General features: G+C 41.4%; 1 long non-coding RNA gene across 1 annotated transcript; it reads left to right on the top strand.

The window, feature by feature from the left end:
• Positions 1-1,190: 1,190 nt before the first annotated feature.
• On the top strand, positions 1,191-2,769 carry LOC115252038 (uncharacterized). Its single transcript, XR_003890484.1, has 3 exons — positions 1,191-2,407; positions 2,483-2,550; positions 2,700-2,769. It is a non-coding gene; the product is annotated as an uncharacterized lncRNA (long non-coding RNA).
• Positions 2,770-18,893: the final 16,124 nt, after the last annotated feature.

Below are 18,893 nucleotides of genomic sequence, written 5' to 3'. Positions count from 1 at the left end.
GTTTAATATGTTTAAAAAGGATCAAATCCAAGTGAAACATTGAGATTTTAACATTTTGACCTTGTGCTGCGGCAGTATTGTAGGTGAGTTTGACGATGTCCACGTGCAGCCATGATCTGAGCAAATCTATGAACAAGTCTGATTAAGTTACACCCAGTCTGTCCAAATCTCCAGCCTTCACCCAACTTGAAACCTAATAATCCAGGACAAAAAGCCCAATTTATTTCAAGCCCCATTTTATTACATTAGTGTGGGTCTATTTATTCTGCATTTGTGAATTTCCTACAGGACTTTTATATGTAAGTGTTCAAAATCAGTCCTTTTTGCAAGGATGGGGCTTAATGTAGCACAAGCAATAGACGCGAAACTGAAACTGCCTGTAAACCAGGGTTAGATTTACACAATTTTAGTTTTTAAAGATTAATCAGTGGACAGTTTATCCATGTATGAGTACATGGTTGAATATCTCATACACCATGAAGACATAATCAAAAGCAATGACCCCATTTATGAGCTTTGCAGATTATTTTTTTATCATTTGATTTGCAGTCGACGTGAAGCAGTGCCACTGTTCTATAGACACAAGTCAAGGAAGTACGCCCTGTGCTCATTACTACCTCGCCATGTGGGAGTATGTATAAATGCATGAATAATTCAGCAGTTGTGAGGTTATGGTCAGGTCACATTTAAAGTATACCCTCTATGCCTTTTTGCCAAGTGTGAGTGTTTTCTGAACTTGTGTGTTGAGACAAACAATCAAAAAGTCTGTTTATATGAAAGATACCAAATGTAATATTTGCATGATTTACTCTTTGCACTGTTGTGGATTGGATTTGTCTAATGTGTGTCGAAGCGACGTCAGAATTGACCTCAGATGACCCTGAAAGTGAATTATTCATAAAAACGGATATCTGGCTTTAATAGTTGTAGTTCCTAAATGGGTGCAAATAACTGATAACTGGGAGGAAGCAAATAATTATAATAATTGGGCCTAGGGCGTCCTTATGCACTTCAGAAATGTGTGACTTAAAAAACCCAGATTTACATGTTTTTTTGTTTGTTTGTTACACATGGATAGATTAATTAACAGAATTAAATAAATCAGATTAGTGGGTAAACTCAGTGCTTAATTTTGTAAAGTGGGAGGTTCTGGAATGGAATCTGCCGACTCAAAACAGAGGTTTGTGGAAACAGAACCAAAAAACAAACAAAAAAACACTGCCTCCACAGCTTTTTTATGTAAAAAATAAATAAATAAAAGAATACTGTGTGTACATCACTTTTATTAAGGCAAGTCTTATTTTTTTTATTTTTTTTACAGTGACAAGGGAGCTGCTGGATTAAAGAAGCTTCTGGATCCAACTTCATAGGTACCTGAAAATGTTGCAGTGTGTTCTGGCACAAATTAAGCCCTGGGTATTCTGAAATAAAGGCTGATGAAAAGAACAAACAAATAAACAAAAACAACTCATAACCAGGGGAGGCTGGGCCTGAGGGTCAACACCAGTGCAAGCTGGAAGGAGGCAAAGACAAAAGATTAGAGAGAGAGGCTCTGGCAGTAGAGGAAGAGAGCAGACAAGCTAGGGCAGTAGCCATGAAACAGCAAGGCAGCTGAACCCTGTGATGTGGAAGATCCTTTACTTCTGAAACAAAAAGGGTCACTGGATAAAGTTCCTCTTTACCTCCATGTACAATATATGGCAACTCCAAAAAGAATTACAAAGCTGGAGACAAACAGAGGATCCATTCTATGTGCACAGCAAAAGACCAGCAAAACAGGAACACATTCTATCATCCAGTCGAGCAAGCCTGATGGAGGGGAGCTTCAGGTGCTGATGCATTTGGTGAGACGGATAGAACCCACGTCCCAAGACAAAGGCCCCTGTTTCCTCAGCTTTTTCAGGCCTGGAAGGAAGGCAGGCAATGAGGATTGATGTACAAGGATTCTTGGTATTGCAAAAGACAGGGAGAAGAGAGTTGACCTCGGGAGGCAACCCAGGGTTCCAGAGGAGATTCCATCACCAGCTTCCAACCAGATATCGTGGTCTGGTCTCAAGCATCAAAGCAAGCAGTTCTAATAGAGCTGACAATGCCCTGGGAGGAAAGGATCCAGTTGGTACATGATTGCACGCTGTTGAATTACCAGTCCCTCATCTTTGAGAGCCAACAGAGGGGTCGCAGGAGGTTGGACAGTCACTCTAGAGAGCATTGGGGATGCCTGGAATTGGGGGGCTACCCCAGTGAAGCCAGTGTGTCTGAAAGATGCAGCACTGCCCTCACTTGAAGACATCCGAAAGGAGTGACTTTTATGATTCGCACACAGTAAGATGGATTTTATCCACTCTGCATCCTCAAATTGGACACCTGGAATATAATGAGGTTAATTGCCCCAAGCCAAATGTGACAGGTGAGGAATATCTGGGGACGGTGTTTACACTTGATCGCTGTTTTGTTACTTTATGGCACATCTTGTGTTTTGCAGTAAAAACAAACTGTTTGAACTGAGTGTTCTACCTCCTCAAGTTCTACAGCATCAGGAGGCTGAGATAGGTAATTGGAGCCTTATTAACAATTACTGACAGTAATGCAAGTCGATTCCGGATTCAAGCAATTTTGGTCAAATTTGTAAACATATGATTGTACAATGTGAGCAATTTTGGGATGGTTATTAAACCTGACTTCATCTGCCCTACCTACAGTATTTTCCAGGAGGGGCCACTGAATGCGACCCACCTGGACACTCCAGCTGGTATCATCTGAGACTGGGAGGTTTTATAATTGGTTAGTTGTTTCCAAAACACACAGGCAGGACAACGTGCACAACAGTTTACACACATGATCCATACAGCTAAAGGGCTTCTTCAAGGTGGAATTGTAACCTAGGGCAATTGTTCATTCACAACAGTTCTCTAGCTTTTATTTCCCTTTTGTGCTTTGAAGGATGTTATTTCTTCCTCTGCCAATTCTTTAAAATTTCCTATTTTCTGTCACTTGTATGGATTACATTCAAGTCTCTCTGATAGATTCAGTGGGCAACAGCAGAGAAGTGTAGTTCCTATGTTACGTTTTAGAACCCAAGGACTCATTTTCTATCCAGTTTGTGTTTTGTGGAATTGGGTGGCTTTATACCGCCGCCCCCCCCCCCCCCCCCCCCAATACTGAATTCTGCTTTGGTGTGTTTTTCATCCCTTTTTGCGTTTGTTTCCTTAGTCAGGAAATGTAACAATGTGCTTTTCATATTCAGCACACCACTCTGTGTATGTGTGTGTGTGTGTGTGTGTGTGTGTGCTGGAGCTGTTTTGCACTGGCAGCCACATGTAATGATTGCACGGTCTAATTAAGTTGGATCCTATTCATCTTCCTGACACTACAGGAAATGTGATGCCCATCTTTCAACGCCTCAGCTAAAATTTCCCCAAAATGAAGCTGTCCGACTTCAACTCGCTGACATTTGAAATGTTAAGCTGGAATTAGGAACCTAATTAAAACTCCTCAACCCTGGGTTATGATATAAAAGCATTATATATGGAAATAAAGGAAGAAAAACATTTTCAATCAATAGACTAACCTTTAAGGATATTAAGTATTTTTGATGGTCTTACATTTGATAGAAGACTCAAACTTAAAATATCAATACTATATATGCTAAGATATTAGAGCAACACTGGAGCATATATGAACTAATTACAGTATATATGATGCTATTTAAACACATTGCTTTTTATGACATGTAGTGATCAGTATTTAGAGGAGAGACTTGTTTTTGGAGCCTTTGCCGATAATAAGGATCATCTCTGGTGTTTGTGTCAACAAGTGGGTTAAATGTTGTTGTTGGTTGTATAGAGTCAATATACTAGTCTCAGACACATGACTGGAAAAGCAGAATATGAACACAGAGTAGATTGGGTGACATTTAATGCAATGGAGCGGGGGCAGTTTAGGGATGTCAGAGGTTAGGAATATTCTTCCCTTGTCAGCAAAATAGAAAATAATGTGTCCAACTTCCCGCCCACTCTCTGTTTCGTCCTGGACGGGAATGTACAAGTATTACTGTTGTTCTGGGATTTGTTTTATGGCCTGTCTCAATGGCCATTGATCGGATATATCCGAGAAGTTTTGTAAGAATCCATAGCCACAACCATGACTCTAAAGCATCAGAAGCTGAACGAACGCGCTTCTGTATGGATAAATCCATGGCTCGAAAGGGCTGACCAACAACAATTTTCCAGTGCAAAAGCAAGATGCCTGCTGTGTGTAATATTCCCTCTGATTTGAATCTTGTACCAGAACAAAACAAAAGTCATGATTTTGTAGTGTTTCACTTTTGAGCATTGTCATGGAAACACACTCAGAACTCTTGAGTCCACTTTGATTTACCTCCTTGATTTACTGGGATAAGTACATTAAAATAGAGGAACTCTGAACGCTCATTACTGACCAAAAAACATTATAGGTGGTCGGATTAAAAATGATCATGAAGAGTGAAAGGAGGCAAAAACAACCAAACCTTATTCAGTTCTGTTTTAAACAGGACAACATATAATATGCCCTCTTTAATCAGAAGTGGCCTTTCGCACGTGCTGTCTCATTTGCCTTGTGTCAATAAATAAATAAATAAATATAAAGGTCACTGTTGTTTTTATGCTGGGCATCTTCTTGTGCTCCATATTTATTTAAACAGCAACTGCACACAAACGCACAGCTTTGCCTGGTTGCTTGTCTTACTTAGGGAGGTAGACCATGAAAAAGGTTAAGGGACTCCATGCTCTCTTTTCCGTCTAGTAATAAAGCCTTCCTCCAGCCACTGTTCTGGAAGCTCATTTGACTCACTTGAAATTGCTAAAATGTCCATTTCACCTCCCAATTGGACTGATGCAGCGTTGGATGTAAAGTTATCTTATTTAGTTTAAACCTCCTTGAAAACCTCCGTTCCTGCTTCCCCTTGTGGTATTTACCTTCCAGTGTCACCTCTGTCCTGTTGTCCGCCTCTGCCTTAATGTGCTGCACCTGTGTGGCCAATTACCTTCCCCTGCTCTTGTGTATTTAAGTCTATGTGTTTCACCTTGTCTTGTCTATTGTTAGCCCGGTTTGCTCCCTGATGCTTAATCAGCCTTTTGTTTTTTTTCTCAGCGACACATACCTGGTTTAAAAAACAAAAAACATCTTGCTGATTCCAAGCAAGCATCACAGATGCGTCCGAACCTTACACAACTGACCGTGAACATTTTCACAGCTGATGCCCCCTTTTCATGGAGGCAAAATAAAGGCAGCCCATTCACTGTATGTACAGACGAAAAGACCAGAAGGCCACACAACCCTCTGAAAATGTCATCTTGCTGTGCTATTGGGGGTGGAAATCAAAGGAGTAACGATTTCAGATACAAATCAGAACACGTCTTGCTCCATGGTTTTCCCTTTTGTCTGTTAAATCTTTGCATTTGACCTTTGGTTAATTTGAGCGTTGGACATGACAAGGCATTTGGAATCTGCATTTGGGCTCACAGTCATGGCCCCAGTGTCTGAGTGGTACTTTAAATATCATGAAAAGACCAATTGTGCAAGTCTGTACTGTACTCTACAACCTCGTTAACAAGCATTAATTATCCACACAATATGTTGGTAAAAAAATTGCTCATTTGAGTCATAGTTGGAGAACGAGGGGAGCAGTCGTGCTTCTGAAAATATAACTGGACAAAGAGAACAAAGTAATAAGGCTGTCAGGCTGGTGAACAGCTGCCGACATATGTAAAAGGAATCAGTGGGGAATAAAGCAGACTGAGAAACAGGAATGTCAGTTGAAATAATCAGGAAGCAGCAGAGGGGTTTCCACCATGCCATTAATGCCACATGCATGTGGTTTGGCCTTAAAAAAAATAATAAAACAAAAAAAAATATATATATATTTGGCAAAAATGCCTCCGGATTAACTGCATATTATGCATCTTCATTTAGAAGGGTGAGGTTTAATTAAAACAAGCACAAATGGCACTTGCAATCTGGGAAACGTGCACATACTGTGCAAACTAGCCAGGAGCAGACTCTGTCTTGGTCTTAATAACATAACTAATAAAAGGAAATAAGTGTCTTTCAAACAATACATTTCAACATAATGACTGTAGGACAAGGAGCTAACCTGTTTTATTTGTTTTTTAAACTTTTTATTAAGCCACCTGTTCTTTTAATAGCCATTTAATTTACACTTACATGGTTTGGAGCATCTTTACCATCTCTATCCAAGTGACGGAAATGCTGTTTATGTAAAATAAATGTTAAAATATGTATCAGTGCTGCTCCCGGGGAAACCTCTAACTGGAAATATAAATGGGGGAAAATGATAAGAAATAAAACATTTAACAGCTAAAGCTGATTCAAGAGCTCAGAGATTTATAAATATACTTTTAAAATATCACATGATAGTAACAATGATAAGAGGTAGAATTCTATTACATTCGTGTGGTTGATCAGAGGCTCTAAATGCCTCTCGGTGTGTGTGAATGATGTGTGGGTGTCCTCTGATGGACTGTTGGGTTGTACGCCTGCCTGTCCCCTCCAGTGACTGCCTGATTGATTGATTCCAGCAGCCACAGTTAACAGCCATTTTTATGCAATTTACCATAAAAGCCCATTAACCCGATCAGACTCCATTAATAATCAATAGTCTGAACTCTCTTCCATACTTTGTGTACAGTTTGTCGTCGTTTTCTGAACCTGAAAGTCGAATTAAAGAAAAAAAAACCGCTTCAGTCGTGCCAGGAAATTCTTTTTTCTACAGTCCATCACATTTCAAGAAGTCACCAGATAAAATAATTGAAGTTCCATCTCACCTTATTTATCGACGCTTTCAGCATCAGAAAATGGATGGATTCCTGCAGCTGACACAGCTGTGATTTGCTAATTAGTTTTTTTTAACCAGTGCAGGGAACATGTCGCTTCCACTGTTTTACTCTTGCCACTGTCACATAATGGTGTAATCTGTCCAAAGGAGAAGGAAGTAATATGGCCACATATCTCAGGAGGTTTAAAAATACTGTTCCTCAGAAATCCCAGAATTGGACTGATTTCACGCCGCGTCACCTCAGATACGCCAATGGACCGTGAAATTGAGTCACTCAATGTGGAAAAACGAAGTGTGAAAAAAAACCCTCTTTTCTCTTTCCATTTTGTCTGCAGAGACTTTTCGCCGCTGCGGCCTGGGTCTTAAATCTTCAACGCAACCGGGTGAAACAAACCTGTACATTTTAGACACAAACAATCATTTCGCACGCAGTAACCGGTGGGTGACATTTCGTGGCTAACCAGCGAAAAGCCATAAACGTCTTTATCCATGGTAGAAAAACTACAGTTTTAGTTTGCGGTTGAATGTGATATTGGGATTAGTGGGAAAGGCCTAATTAAATATTCAAGTGATCAATTCTACATCTGTGACAGTGAACCTGACAAAACAAAGTGGAAGAGCTTTGCTGTGCAACCATGAATTGTCATGAGAGCGAGCATTAATTATTATAAACAGAAGACTCCCTTATTAACACTACTCGTCAATATTGACTTCACACTCCTTTTTAGGCCGTTTATTTAGCCAGCTTTCATCTGATGTTCTGAATCATAGTATCTCTTTGACTACATCATTTGGGACCTATGAGGAGCTTATAGGTAACTGCGGCTCTGTGTCTGTCTGAGACAGTCTCGCTGTGTGTCTATTCATTTGACTTTGTTTCACTCTCACAGCAGACAGAAGCACAGATGCAGACCAGTTCAGTTGATCTAGGCCCAGGTGATGAACAAAGACATTATAATTAATAATTCAAAAGTCGATGACGTAATTTAGCTCACGTGTAACTTTGGCAGTCCAGTCCTGTGTAGCCATGAACGCCAAATCCTTACTGAGGGTATTTGCATTAACTTCCTGTCAAGCCCAGTATGGCTTCATCTCTGTGCGACCATCTGAGTGTTTAAGCGAAACAAAATAATTAGTATTGAACACAAAGGCACGGCGGAACTGCCGATGAAAGAGGAGCGATTCGCACTCTGGAGGACGACAAAGCGCCGGCTCCAAAGGCCGCCTCATCCAAGCATCTATTGTCCTCGGAGAGCCTGAAAGTAAACATACGGATTCGGTTCTCTTGAAGCTGATAAAATATGAAAATCAGAAGCCCAATGCAACTGCCGTGAACACAGAAAGCACCGGGAATTAATTTTAGCATTATTTTGGCTCAGTTTGGAGAGCTTACATCCTTCTGGGTGGTATGAGACACTTAATTAACAAAATAAAGAAGGCGCTGAATGACTCAAATAAATATGGATGCTCCTTCCTGCACATTATTAGTTTGAGGAGCACTTTGTCTTGCGCTTCACTTTTTCCCTCTGAAAACTAATTTGCCTACAGTCAATTAAAGTGGAAGCTGCATTCACTTGATGAGATCCACGTGGTAAAGTGCAAAGGACTGGATTGACTTCGCTCTATTTTGTTTATTTTTGTTTCTTTTTCAACCATTTCCCATTCGACTGCCACAGCACAGATGTGATTATCCATATGTGATTTGGCATATTCCTTTTACAACAGATGCCCTTCCCGACACCCCCCCCACCCCATTTGTCTAGGTTTGGAACTGGCAGTCACGTAATTATGTGCAATTACGGAGCTGGTGATGAACTAGCTTGCGCATACACCATCCACACAGGAGAAAACTGCAACCCTTGCATCCTGCCTCATACTAGCTTTTTATAGTGCTGCTGCCATCTACCTCTCAACAAAGTGTGAAGTCTTCAAAATGCATTTGTGTGCTTGTCACTTGGAGAGGAGCAAGTATGGGTTAACTGCGGTGGCCAAGTTGGGGCACTAAATGCACCACTTGATCGGTGCAGCATCAGATACAAGTGATCCTTGACTCTCATTTTGCCAGCCGAGGAAGCATTTGTGAGGAGCGCCGCGGCGGCTGCCCTCTCGGAGTGATAGCACCCATCAGGTTGAATATGCTCGCCTTGGTTGACTGAGCACATAATGTACAGAACAGGCAAGTTTTGTACAGACACCAAGGTGCAAATAGGGCTGTTTTAAAAGGAAGTTTGGAAGATGGGAAGTGGATATTAAATCCCTTTAGTATGTGAACTCAATTTTGATTGTCTGCGAATGCCCGACCAACATAACTCGTGTCAAAGATACAAATATAAATGTCACCCTAGACACAATTTGCTGTCTAACTAATGTCAAATATTAGATGCTGTCAAATATTCGGCACCCTTGTTGCCTCGTTCTACAAGTCCGGGCTCCCGCTGCAAACTCCAGGCGTTGCTGTTATATTTGCACGTGATCTGCTCTCGCCCGCGCTCATCAGCTGCCCTTTCTGCCATTGCCCTTTGTCGCCTCTCCCATTACTTGCCTCCATGTGAGGTTTGGGCCGCCATCTGTGCACTCTGGTTTTCAAAGGAAGGGAAAAAAAGGAAAAGGAAGGGACTTTGCGTCGCTCTCAGAGGCTCTTTCACCTTGTATTGTTCACTTTACACAGCAAAGCAAATGTTATCGCCTCGCTGTCAGAACGGAGCCCTGCATTGAAAACATATGTATATTAACCTGACATAGTAACAGCATCATATTTCAGGCCTTCTACAGACACGCAGAGGGCTTTCGTAAGTGGATCTTTGAAAAGCTTTTAACCGCAAACCTTTACTGTTTGCAAATTTAATAACTCATTTTCCAACACTGTACACATTCTGTCACCGAAAGGGAACAAAAAATCGAAATAATGCATTACAGGAATTGAGATCCAGCGACAGGGTTGAACATAATGACATTTGCCTTCTGGATTTATGAGAGCTGACACAAGCCTGGTGACCTTCGCGTATAAATCTACTGGAAAACCACCACCACCACGCCTTAGAATGTACAGGATTTTGGAGGCTCAAAAGGTTCCACCGTCTCAGACGCACAAACCTGGACAGGCACGCACACCCAAACATTCTGTATTAAATATCTCAAACACTTAAACACTAAAAAAAATCTATCTATAAAAATAAAATAAATACTGTCCGTGTCACGACTCTCAGAGCCTCTCCTAACAGTCCTTCATCTTCATTCTTAAGATTTTGCATCGGTTGCTCAGCTGCTGATTAGTGTTTCTGTCGCTGGCTGCCTTTCTGCGCTCTCTTCTTCGATCTGTTCCTCCTGCACAGCTGAGCTGGCTGCTAAATGGACGCCACCACTCCAGGAACAACAGTTCCAGTTGCCTAATTGCAGGAACCACAGGACGGACTGGGATCAGTTTGTGGCCGTGGGCGACAATGGCATTGCATTCAATGAGGTCTTAAGAGAACCTAGAATCTGGATACTTGCTTCGTTAATCCTGATTAAAAAAAAACATAGAAAGATAAATAAATAAATCTATCTGGCCTTGCATAGCAGCTTCTTTTCAGAGCACCCTTGTGTAAAATGGGCTGCGCACACCTGAAGGCCACCTGAAGATTGATGGATGAATTCTATTTTTTTGAGACTGGCCTCACCGCAACATTTTCTTTGGAAGGCTATACAATGATCTGGATGACGCATTGCAGATAGCGAAAATGCACATTCGCGGCCATCTCTGTGTGACATCGCAACACTCCACGCGTCTCCATCACTTACAAGGTAACGGTCCGAACCAGCAACTGTATGGACAGATTTTTCCTTTTGATAAAAGCAAAAGCATCGCTATTATAACCATTATGTAGACATATTTCCGATGACTATTAAACATTTTGGTATTTCCACCTCCTCTGAGACAATTTTATCTTTGGAGATGGGCCGCCTTTCATCGTTAGTTATTTCCTTTCCCTTTTCATAAGTCACAAAGCCACAATAACATATAAATTACATTTTTTTAAAATGTTATTTTTATTCTGAATTATCCCAGTATGTGATTAGCAGACCTTTTCAGCCGATAAGTGCCTTATCAGATGAGGAGGCCTATTATTTTCATGGACCCACTGATTGCTGTGTGCTCAGAGGTATTTGTGTTGGGCCTGAACTTCCTGCAGCCTACATAAATAACAACCTCACCTGCTGGCTTCGTGCTTTCATTACACCCCATCCTTTTTTAACCAGACAGGTTTGCTTCCCAAAAAAATTGCAGAACACATAAAAACATAGAGAAGAGTGTGGAATGTTCCAATTTAACTTTTTGCATATGGACACGCCATGCGAGCGAATCAACATTTGAGTAACCTTGTCGTGCTCGATAAAGAACCCGTCAATCTTTCAGAATTACAGATGACACATTCATTCTGCGAGTCTTAATCTTATAAGCATATTACAGAGTATATGCCTGAAGCAATTATGCTTGATGAGAAATGCATGTCTGTGTTGTGTCTTGTTCTATTACAGATGTAATTCTTCACGCCGTCGTTTACACAGGTCCCGCGTGCGCCCTCTGTTTTCCCTGATCCACAAGTGGCGATCCAAGAGACAAAAGTTTTTGGACTTGTCGACGCTCGTTACTGTTTCGAAATCATTTGTGTGTTAAAGATGACAGAGAGTTGCTTGCTTTTCATGGCTAGTGAATTCAAAAAGGGTCTCACGTCCCACAGAGAGCAGGATGTCAGTGCAAAACTCTGCCCTTGTGCAGTTCGCTAGTTTTAGCCAGGAGTCCAGAGGAATTGCCTAAGATGAGAGGTTTAGGGCTGAAATAGACTCAGAGGTTCACCCAACCTGTTGTTGCACTACAAGAATGATGCAGCAATCCAGGCAAGAAGCATGAAAATTAAACTGAAGCTAAAACTGACAAATAACAACTGCAGAATGAAAAAAATTATCAATTTATATGCTCACGCAGCTGCCAAAACTGTTGAAAGTCACAGGGACGCTCATGTTTCTGACTCTTTGTTGCGATATGGTTTGGGATGGACTTACAAGTGTGACATTGGGAAAATTGCAATTGTAGCTGTAGGCATTAATCATTGTAATTGATATTAAATCTTTAATGCCACCTCTGTAGTACTGACAGGCACATGCATATGTGAATATTCTTAATTAGTCCTCTGAAAGTGTGTCTGATTGAGTTATAACGGGGGTCTTTGGGACTAATTCATTCTTTGCACTCAAGTATAAAACACACAAACAAAGATAAAACACTTAAACAATTTGATTTTACCCATGAGAGGTGATCTGGTGGGAGGAACATGTGAAAAAGTGGAATACTGAGCGTGACTATAATCTGCAACGGCCACTCGCAGTCTAGTACATAAACATCATGTCATATTTTTAGGTTGATCATTTCTGTTAAAGGGTCTTTTTTTGGGCCAAACCTCCTAACGATCCACATTCAGAACCTTTCTTGTTGGAATGTCCATGCTCTCCACGTGCCTGTACACACCCACAGTCCAAAAACATGAACATTAGAGTTCATGAGAGAGTTTTGTTTGGTGATGAACTGGTGAATGTGTCCAGGATGTCAACGCCAGACCCCTGTTTTGGAAAAAGCATCAGTTAACACAACATGTTGGGATGGCTTTTTATTTTATTCATTAAAAGCAAATAATTGGTCTGGGAATTATTGTGGTGAATTTCCAACTAATGAGCAAAAAGAGATTTTCCAATTTAGGTCCCTGAATGCACTTGTCACTCTTTTTTCCAGTTGCTGGCAGCATTAATTACTTCCAGTCTCTTTAGGGGTTTGTCATATTTATGAAAACAACTAGAGGACGCAGGCAATAGATGACAACCCCCCCACAAATATTTTAGCTGTATCGGGGCTCACGATGGTGGAGATTAGAAGGGGCAGTGCATCCTGAAAAGGTTTGAGCCGTCAGCTTCACAACCAACCTGGTTGGAAGTAAAAGATGAAACAGTGGAGAAAAGAGTGCAAAAAGAGGCATAGCCAGAATCGTCTCCTCTGGTTGCAAATGCCATAAATGATAACAGGATTAAACAATTTGTCCTTTACATGAACTGCGGAGGATGTTAACTCAGCTTTAAACTGCATGATTCCAGCAACAATTGATCTCCCAGTCCTGCTGCTATTTGTGGGACGATAATTGAACAAGGAAAAACACTGGAAGCAAAGGCTGCTGTGAGAATTTCAGCAGGTACCCTCTCATGATCACCATCTCCGCTCTGAGTATCAAGAATTTATTAAATGATCGACAACGGTCTACACAAATGATTATAGCGTCTTTAGCATCATTACATCAATTGTGCGTTCAGCCTAACTGGCTGCGAGGGACAGGGCACCTCTTGCTATCTGAATGCCCCTTTAATGTGTTTATGTATATTTGATTGAGCATTGTGAGCGTGGAGGACCATTGCTGCGCGGGACCTTTATTATAATTGAATAAGCAGAAATGGAAAGAGACAATAGGGGTCTTTGATGAAAGATATCAACAGTCGGGAGCTTCATGAGAGCGCATGACTGTAATGGAGATAAGACTGCAGATAGCTCTGGGGGATGTGACTTTATTGAATCCATTGTGGCACCTCAATATCGCCTCCATTTAGATATTATTTATTGCACCTTTAAAGAGAAATGGCTTTGGAAGCTCTTTTTAAAATGGGAAGACTGTCTTGGCAATCAAATCAAGTCTAAACATGTCAGGTTCTTATGTTTCTTTCATGCTCTGAACAATTTGCTGGAGAAATCCGGTGTATTTCGCCTGTCCTAGGTTTTCTCCCCCTGCCATCGTTAATTAATTAGATGACCCACAAAAGGGGGGTGTCATTTGCCCCACGATCCTCCGGAGGGACACCACTTTACAGCCAAATGCCCTTTTCCCCTCCATTCATTTATGTGCTCAAATTCAGCCGCACCTCAGCCGGTCGGACAGTCACCGAGGTCAAAGGTCATGGATTCAATGATAGCTCGAGTTTGCCATCTTTCACTGAAGTGTGGTCAGGTTAAAAAAGAAAAAAGACAGGACAGAGGGAGGCCACCGAGTGAATTCTGAATGAGAGAATGTGATGGCGTGGATGGCATCACAAGGTCAAATGTTGCTGCCAGCCGCGTCCTTGTCAAAAGCGTGAAAGAGCTGTTTTTCATGCTGTCATGTTTGTGTTTATTGATTATATATCAGCTCAGCAAGTAGCGCACGGGGTGATAAATATGCAATTTAGTATTTACCATATGCGTTGACAAGTGATGGATGCAAGTGTCAGTCCAGCGTCAATCAGGCAGCAGCGGTGCCATGCTGCAGCAGCCGAGGACGAGAGCTGGGGACAGGCACAGATTTCCTGCTGGAGGCCAAAATGAGGCGATGGTTGACTGGAAATATAGCTAATATGCCCCTAAAAGCACACTCCAACACAGATATGAAGGGCACGTTAAAACATCTAAATCATCCCACATGTCTAAATGAATCATGGTCTTTTGCATGTTTGGTTTTGCAGGCCACAAAGTTTTGGCTCCGGAGCATCAGGATTCCTATAGTATACAAGTACTTTGAATTTTCTCCAAGGCGGTGCCAGTTAACCTTAGCTGTTGAAAGGGCCCAAAGGGTTGCACCAGACAAATTTCTATTTATGAGAACATTTTGGATCGTGAACTCCATCTCAACTCTCTGCTCCGTGAGTTTTAGTAGAGCAACAACTAAAAACCCTGTCTGAGTTTGGTTATTTTTAAATAGCTGTAGGGATTATGCAAATATTTTAACAATCAGATCCAATCCTGTGTCTTTAGTCGGGGATCTAAATCTCTTCCAGAAGCTTAATTGGTTTCCACTTGCCAGTCTGCAAGTGCTTGAGTTTAGCAGAAAACTTAGAGAGCCCAATTTAATTCTACATTTCGTCACTTTTATTCCGTAGGATCCAAATTTTAATGCTCCTTTCTTCCCTTCCTTAATGACACTCTTCATATTTGTATGATAATTAGGACGAAATATGGAAAAAGATGACTATTCTTTCATCAATGTCCTCAATTCCAATTAATAATAATGGAGCAGAGAGGCTGCTTTCCATTCCCATAAAGGAAATGAAAGAGCTGTGGGACTTTTACTTGCAGAATTTGATGTTTGTAATGTTCCTTCTGCGTGACCTTCCCCTTTTACTGGGAACATGAACACTGAAAATTCCAAAGAATACAGCAGTAAAGATTCGTTGGGGACTGATTTTATACAACAGAGTCACACTTTCGCCCGTTTTCCATCATTTGTCACTGACTGCTTCTCCTCTACCTCACCGGCAAGGCAAAACACGGCCTGTGGTTGTTCGTTCCCTCGATGGGCGCCCTCGCTGACCCCGTAGCAGTAATTTTAGACTGCATGTCAACGGTGCCAGAAAACCATCACCAGCCGTAATTCAAGGTCATTTCAGTTTTTGTTATTTCTAGACCAGAAGCTAACCTGTTAAGAGGCAGCCCGTCGTGTTAGTAGCAGCTCACCACTTTTTATTTTTCTATTTTTATAATCGTAGCAGCAGGTCAGCCATATGTTGATTTCCGTCCTCTGTTTTATTGGGAACATAAACTTTGGGAAATTTACTCTGTCCTTGCTTTTGAGCTAATTAAATGGTGCCAATTTATTTGTCTTTTTTTTTTGTTTGTGTTTGAAAAATGCCGTGAAAGCTCCCGTTGACTGACGGTGCGTCAGAGTGGGATGAGAAAACAGAGCTGGGCGCTCGCACCCATGCTGATAAGTGAAACGCCGCCACTGTTGAAACGGGTGAAGAAGACGGTAATAACAGGCCTGACACGCCGCTGGAAGCCTGCCAGCCCAGTCCGGTATCGCCTCGTGTTTGGCGTTTACAGTAGAAGCTGAGGAGATGTCACCGGAGCGTCAAGTTGCCGTGCCGTGTCAGAAAAGCATGACAGTGAAATGTGTCTGGACAGCCTCAGTGTCACTAACCGTTCCAGGGGGCATCATCCCTCTGCAGACATGGTCAGAGTCCTTTGACGGGACTGACATGTACATGGGATTACATCAGTGGTTTACAGCGACAGGACTGTTGTTTTTTTTTTTTTTTTTCATTTGCCACTGGCTACTGTGGGGGAAAAAAAAACATTTGTAAAGAGAAATAGGCTCTTTAAATGCTTTTTGGAGTTTTAGTTTATGTGTTTCTCTTTTTCTGCTACAAAGTCAAAACCAACCCTGATCCTGCCAAAGTAATCTGTCTTTAAATTGTAAAAAATGAGTGAGATTATGCTTGAGCCAAATCCTTAAAGTTCTTTATTTAGCATCTGTCAGGTGTTTTTTTGTAGTGTAGTGGTTTTGCTGTTGTCGCCATGGCTTTAATAAATACATACATCCTATTAGTCAGAGTAGTCAGAAGCCCCATTTTTAGTGTGCTTCTCCTGTATCCATACACTGGTGGAGGTGGTGACCTCAGAGGGCCTCCAGTACATCATGGAAAACCAAACTGCTGACCTTCATGTGACGAGGGCGACCACGCAACATCTGGGCCACAGCTGCCCCCGGTGGTGTTAGTGTGGAACTGCACATGTCTGCACATTTTCTGCAGAATTCACCATTTCGTGGTGATGATAAATAAGTGTTTATTCAGGCAAAAAAAGGCAGAATCAAGCAGTTCAACACAGTTGTACTTCACTGTTCCTGACTGAATTTCTTCTCCATTTTCAGAGGATCACATCATCAGCTTTGCCTGGTTTGCTGACTCCGACTGTACATGTCTAATGGATGAAGGATTTTTATATAGGGAGACCAAATGAAATCCCACACCTCTGACTACTGCCCCTCCTTTCTGACACAGACACACACACACACACACACCAATCTGATGTCCCTGCTATCATCTTCCATCAAAGGCACAAGATAACCTCAGAGCCAATGACAAATTTTGACAAATGGCTTGTCTCCAAGCACCTGCGAGGAGATGGAACTGACAGGCTCCTTCACCCTTCCTCTTCCTCTAAGCCTTGGGCTGTGCTGTGCAGGCATAAGTGATATAGTGTAGGACATGGCTGAGCGTAAGTCATGCTCCTTCCGTTTCCACCAGATTGTGTGGGTCCCCATCTATCATTGTCAGTCACCTTTCTTTCTTTGCCTACGTCCATCTCACCCGGTCGGTCTGTCTGTCTGTCTGTCCAAAAGCACTGTCTCTTCACTCATTCACCCAAAGGTCACTACGCCATTCTTGCATGCCCAATGTTTCCCTTCTCTGCCAATAATGCAATCTGCAGATAGAGAACAGTACAGATGGCTGATAATTTGGCTTGGGGTCATTATGAATCCTTGCCAGTGCCTTGACCAATGGCTTTTGTGAGTTCATCTCCATAAATGTGGCATAAATGAACCATTTATCTACATTTCCAGACATTTGGCTTTTCTTGGCAAATATAGCTCTGATGTTTGGCCCAGAGTTTCTAAATCCATGCACTTTATATAAGCAGACATAGATGGATATGCGCATGAGTTGTGCATGCACACACGCCCTCTCTCCATTATAGAAACACCACATACTCTATCATTATGCCCTAAACGTATCACTGTGTACTGAATCCCATTAAAATTGCATACCAGCTTTAATTTTTAAACATTTCTGATAAGTAATATTACCTGTGTAAAATTACCAAAGTCCCTGTATTTGCAATTATGCTGAATTTTAAGGAACCTGAAGTTCAAGCTGTCCCCTTATTTGTCATGATCTCTGTCACCTCAATGCATCATTCCTAATGCGCTCTTGGCCCCGCCCACTTCCCGTTAGCTTTGTCATTATTTCTATGCCATGTGCCACGGCCTTCCACAAACCTGTCTCTTTTTAATGTAGTCATTTAAACAGCCTCAGTTGTCTCCTTATGTATTGTTGTAACCTCAGTGACCTTCACCAGAAGCTGCTTCTATTATTTTGAAAAATATTTTGCATCAGAAACATCTCTGAGGACATGCTGGCACCAATCGTCAATGAAAATAAACAGAAACATGTATGGGTCACCCTTTTTTCTGCCTAATTTAGAAGGCCTGTATCACTGTGCTGATGACAGTTTGATCAGTTTCCCTGTTTACTGGTAACATTTAGCAACATTTGCTAAATGAGAATAGATAATCCTTCCTCCAAAAATGAAACTCATCAACAACATCATGGCAAGGGGGGCTGTGCTGCAGTTAGGATTGAATGAACACTTTCATAGTTATCTTTTTGGGCCGATTGCTCTTTTTTTTGACTGAAAAGTGCTGTAGAGTTGTGTTTTTTATCCTTCATAAGTATACATGTGTGCATTGTATCACATGTGTTAACCAGACAGACTAACAAGGAGATTACAAATTGCTGGGTTATAGTTTTCATTTGTTGTTAAAGGAAGTAAGAAATCATTGGTGTTAGCTGCGTTCAGTACCCAACGTAGCATTAGCATGCGTGCAAAATAGCATTTTCAGTCTATAGGTTTCTGAACATAAGTGTATTTTCAAATTAAAATATGGTATTTCAGATCAAACATGCAACACAATCAACTAACTTACACTTGTGATATTTTTTTTTAAAATTGCTTAATTAAATTGTAGTAATTACATAGAACAAATCAAATCCAGGTACTTGCTGGGAATAATAAATTACTCTATCAGCTGGGAGTGCCTGATAAATCCCCGCTGACCAAAATAAAGGTAAAAGTGGAATGATGTGAGTCTTTTACATTTGTAACAGTTATCAAAATTTAAACGTGATGCTTCACTGTGCATGGTTTTTAAAGAGACTGAAGCTCATCAGTCAGCACACTGCAAGGGGCAAGGTTGTGACTTCTGAGTCCCATTCTCTTGCCTTCCTTCAAGCATGAACTTGATTTTAACATAGAAAGACAGCCGCTGCTTTCCTCGGAGTTGACCGTGCATGCACAAGCAATATTAACCTTCCTACACTGTTGGGAAGCATGGAAGCATTACCCCCCCCCACCCTCCTCTTTATGAAGTGCTCCGACCACGGCTACACAAACACATTAAATGTCTACACTTGGGATTGTTGGAGGACAAGGCACATTGGCTCTATTGCAATA

Source organism: Takifugu rubripes, chromosome 13 (genome assembly GCF_901000725.2).
Source record: "Takifugu rubripes chromosome 13, fTakRub1.2, whole genome shotgun sequence".
NCBI classification, from domain to species: Eukaryota; Metazoa; Chordata; class Actinopteri; order Tetraodontiformes; family Tetraodontidae; genus Takifugu; species Takifugu rubripes.
Note: the sequence above shows the minus strand (reverse complement) of the source record. Positions and strands in the feature narration are given on the sequence as shown.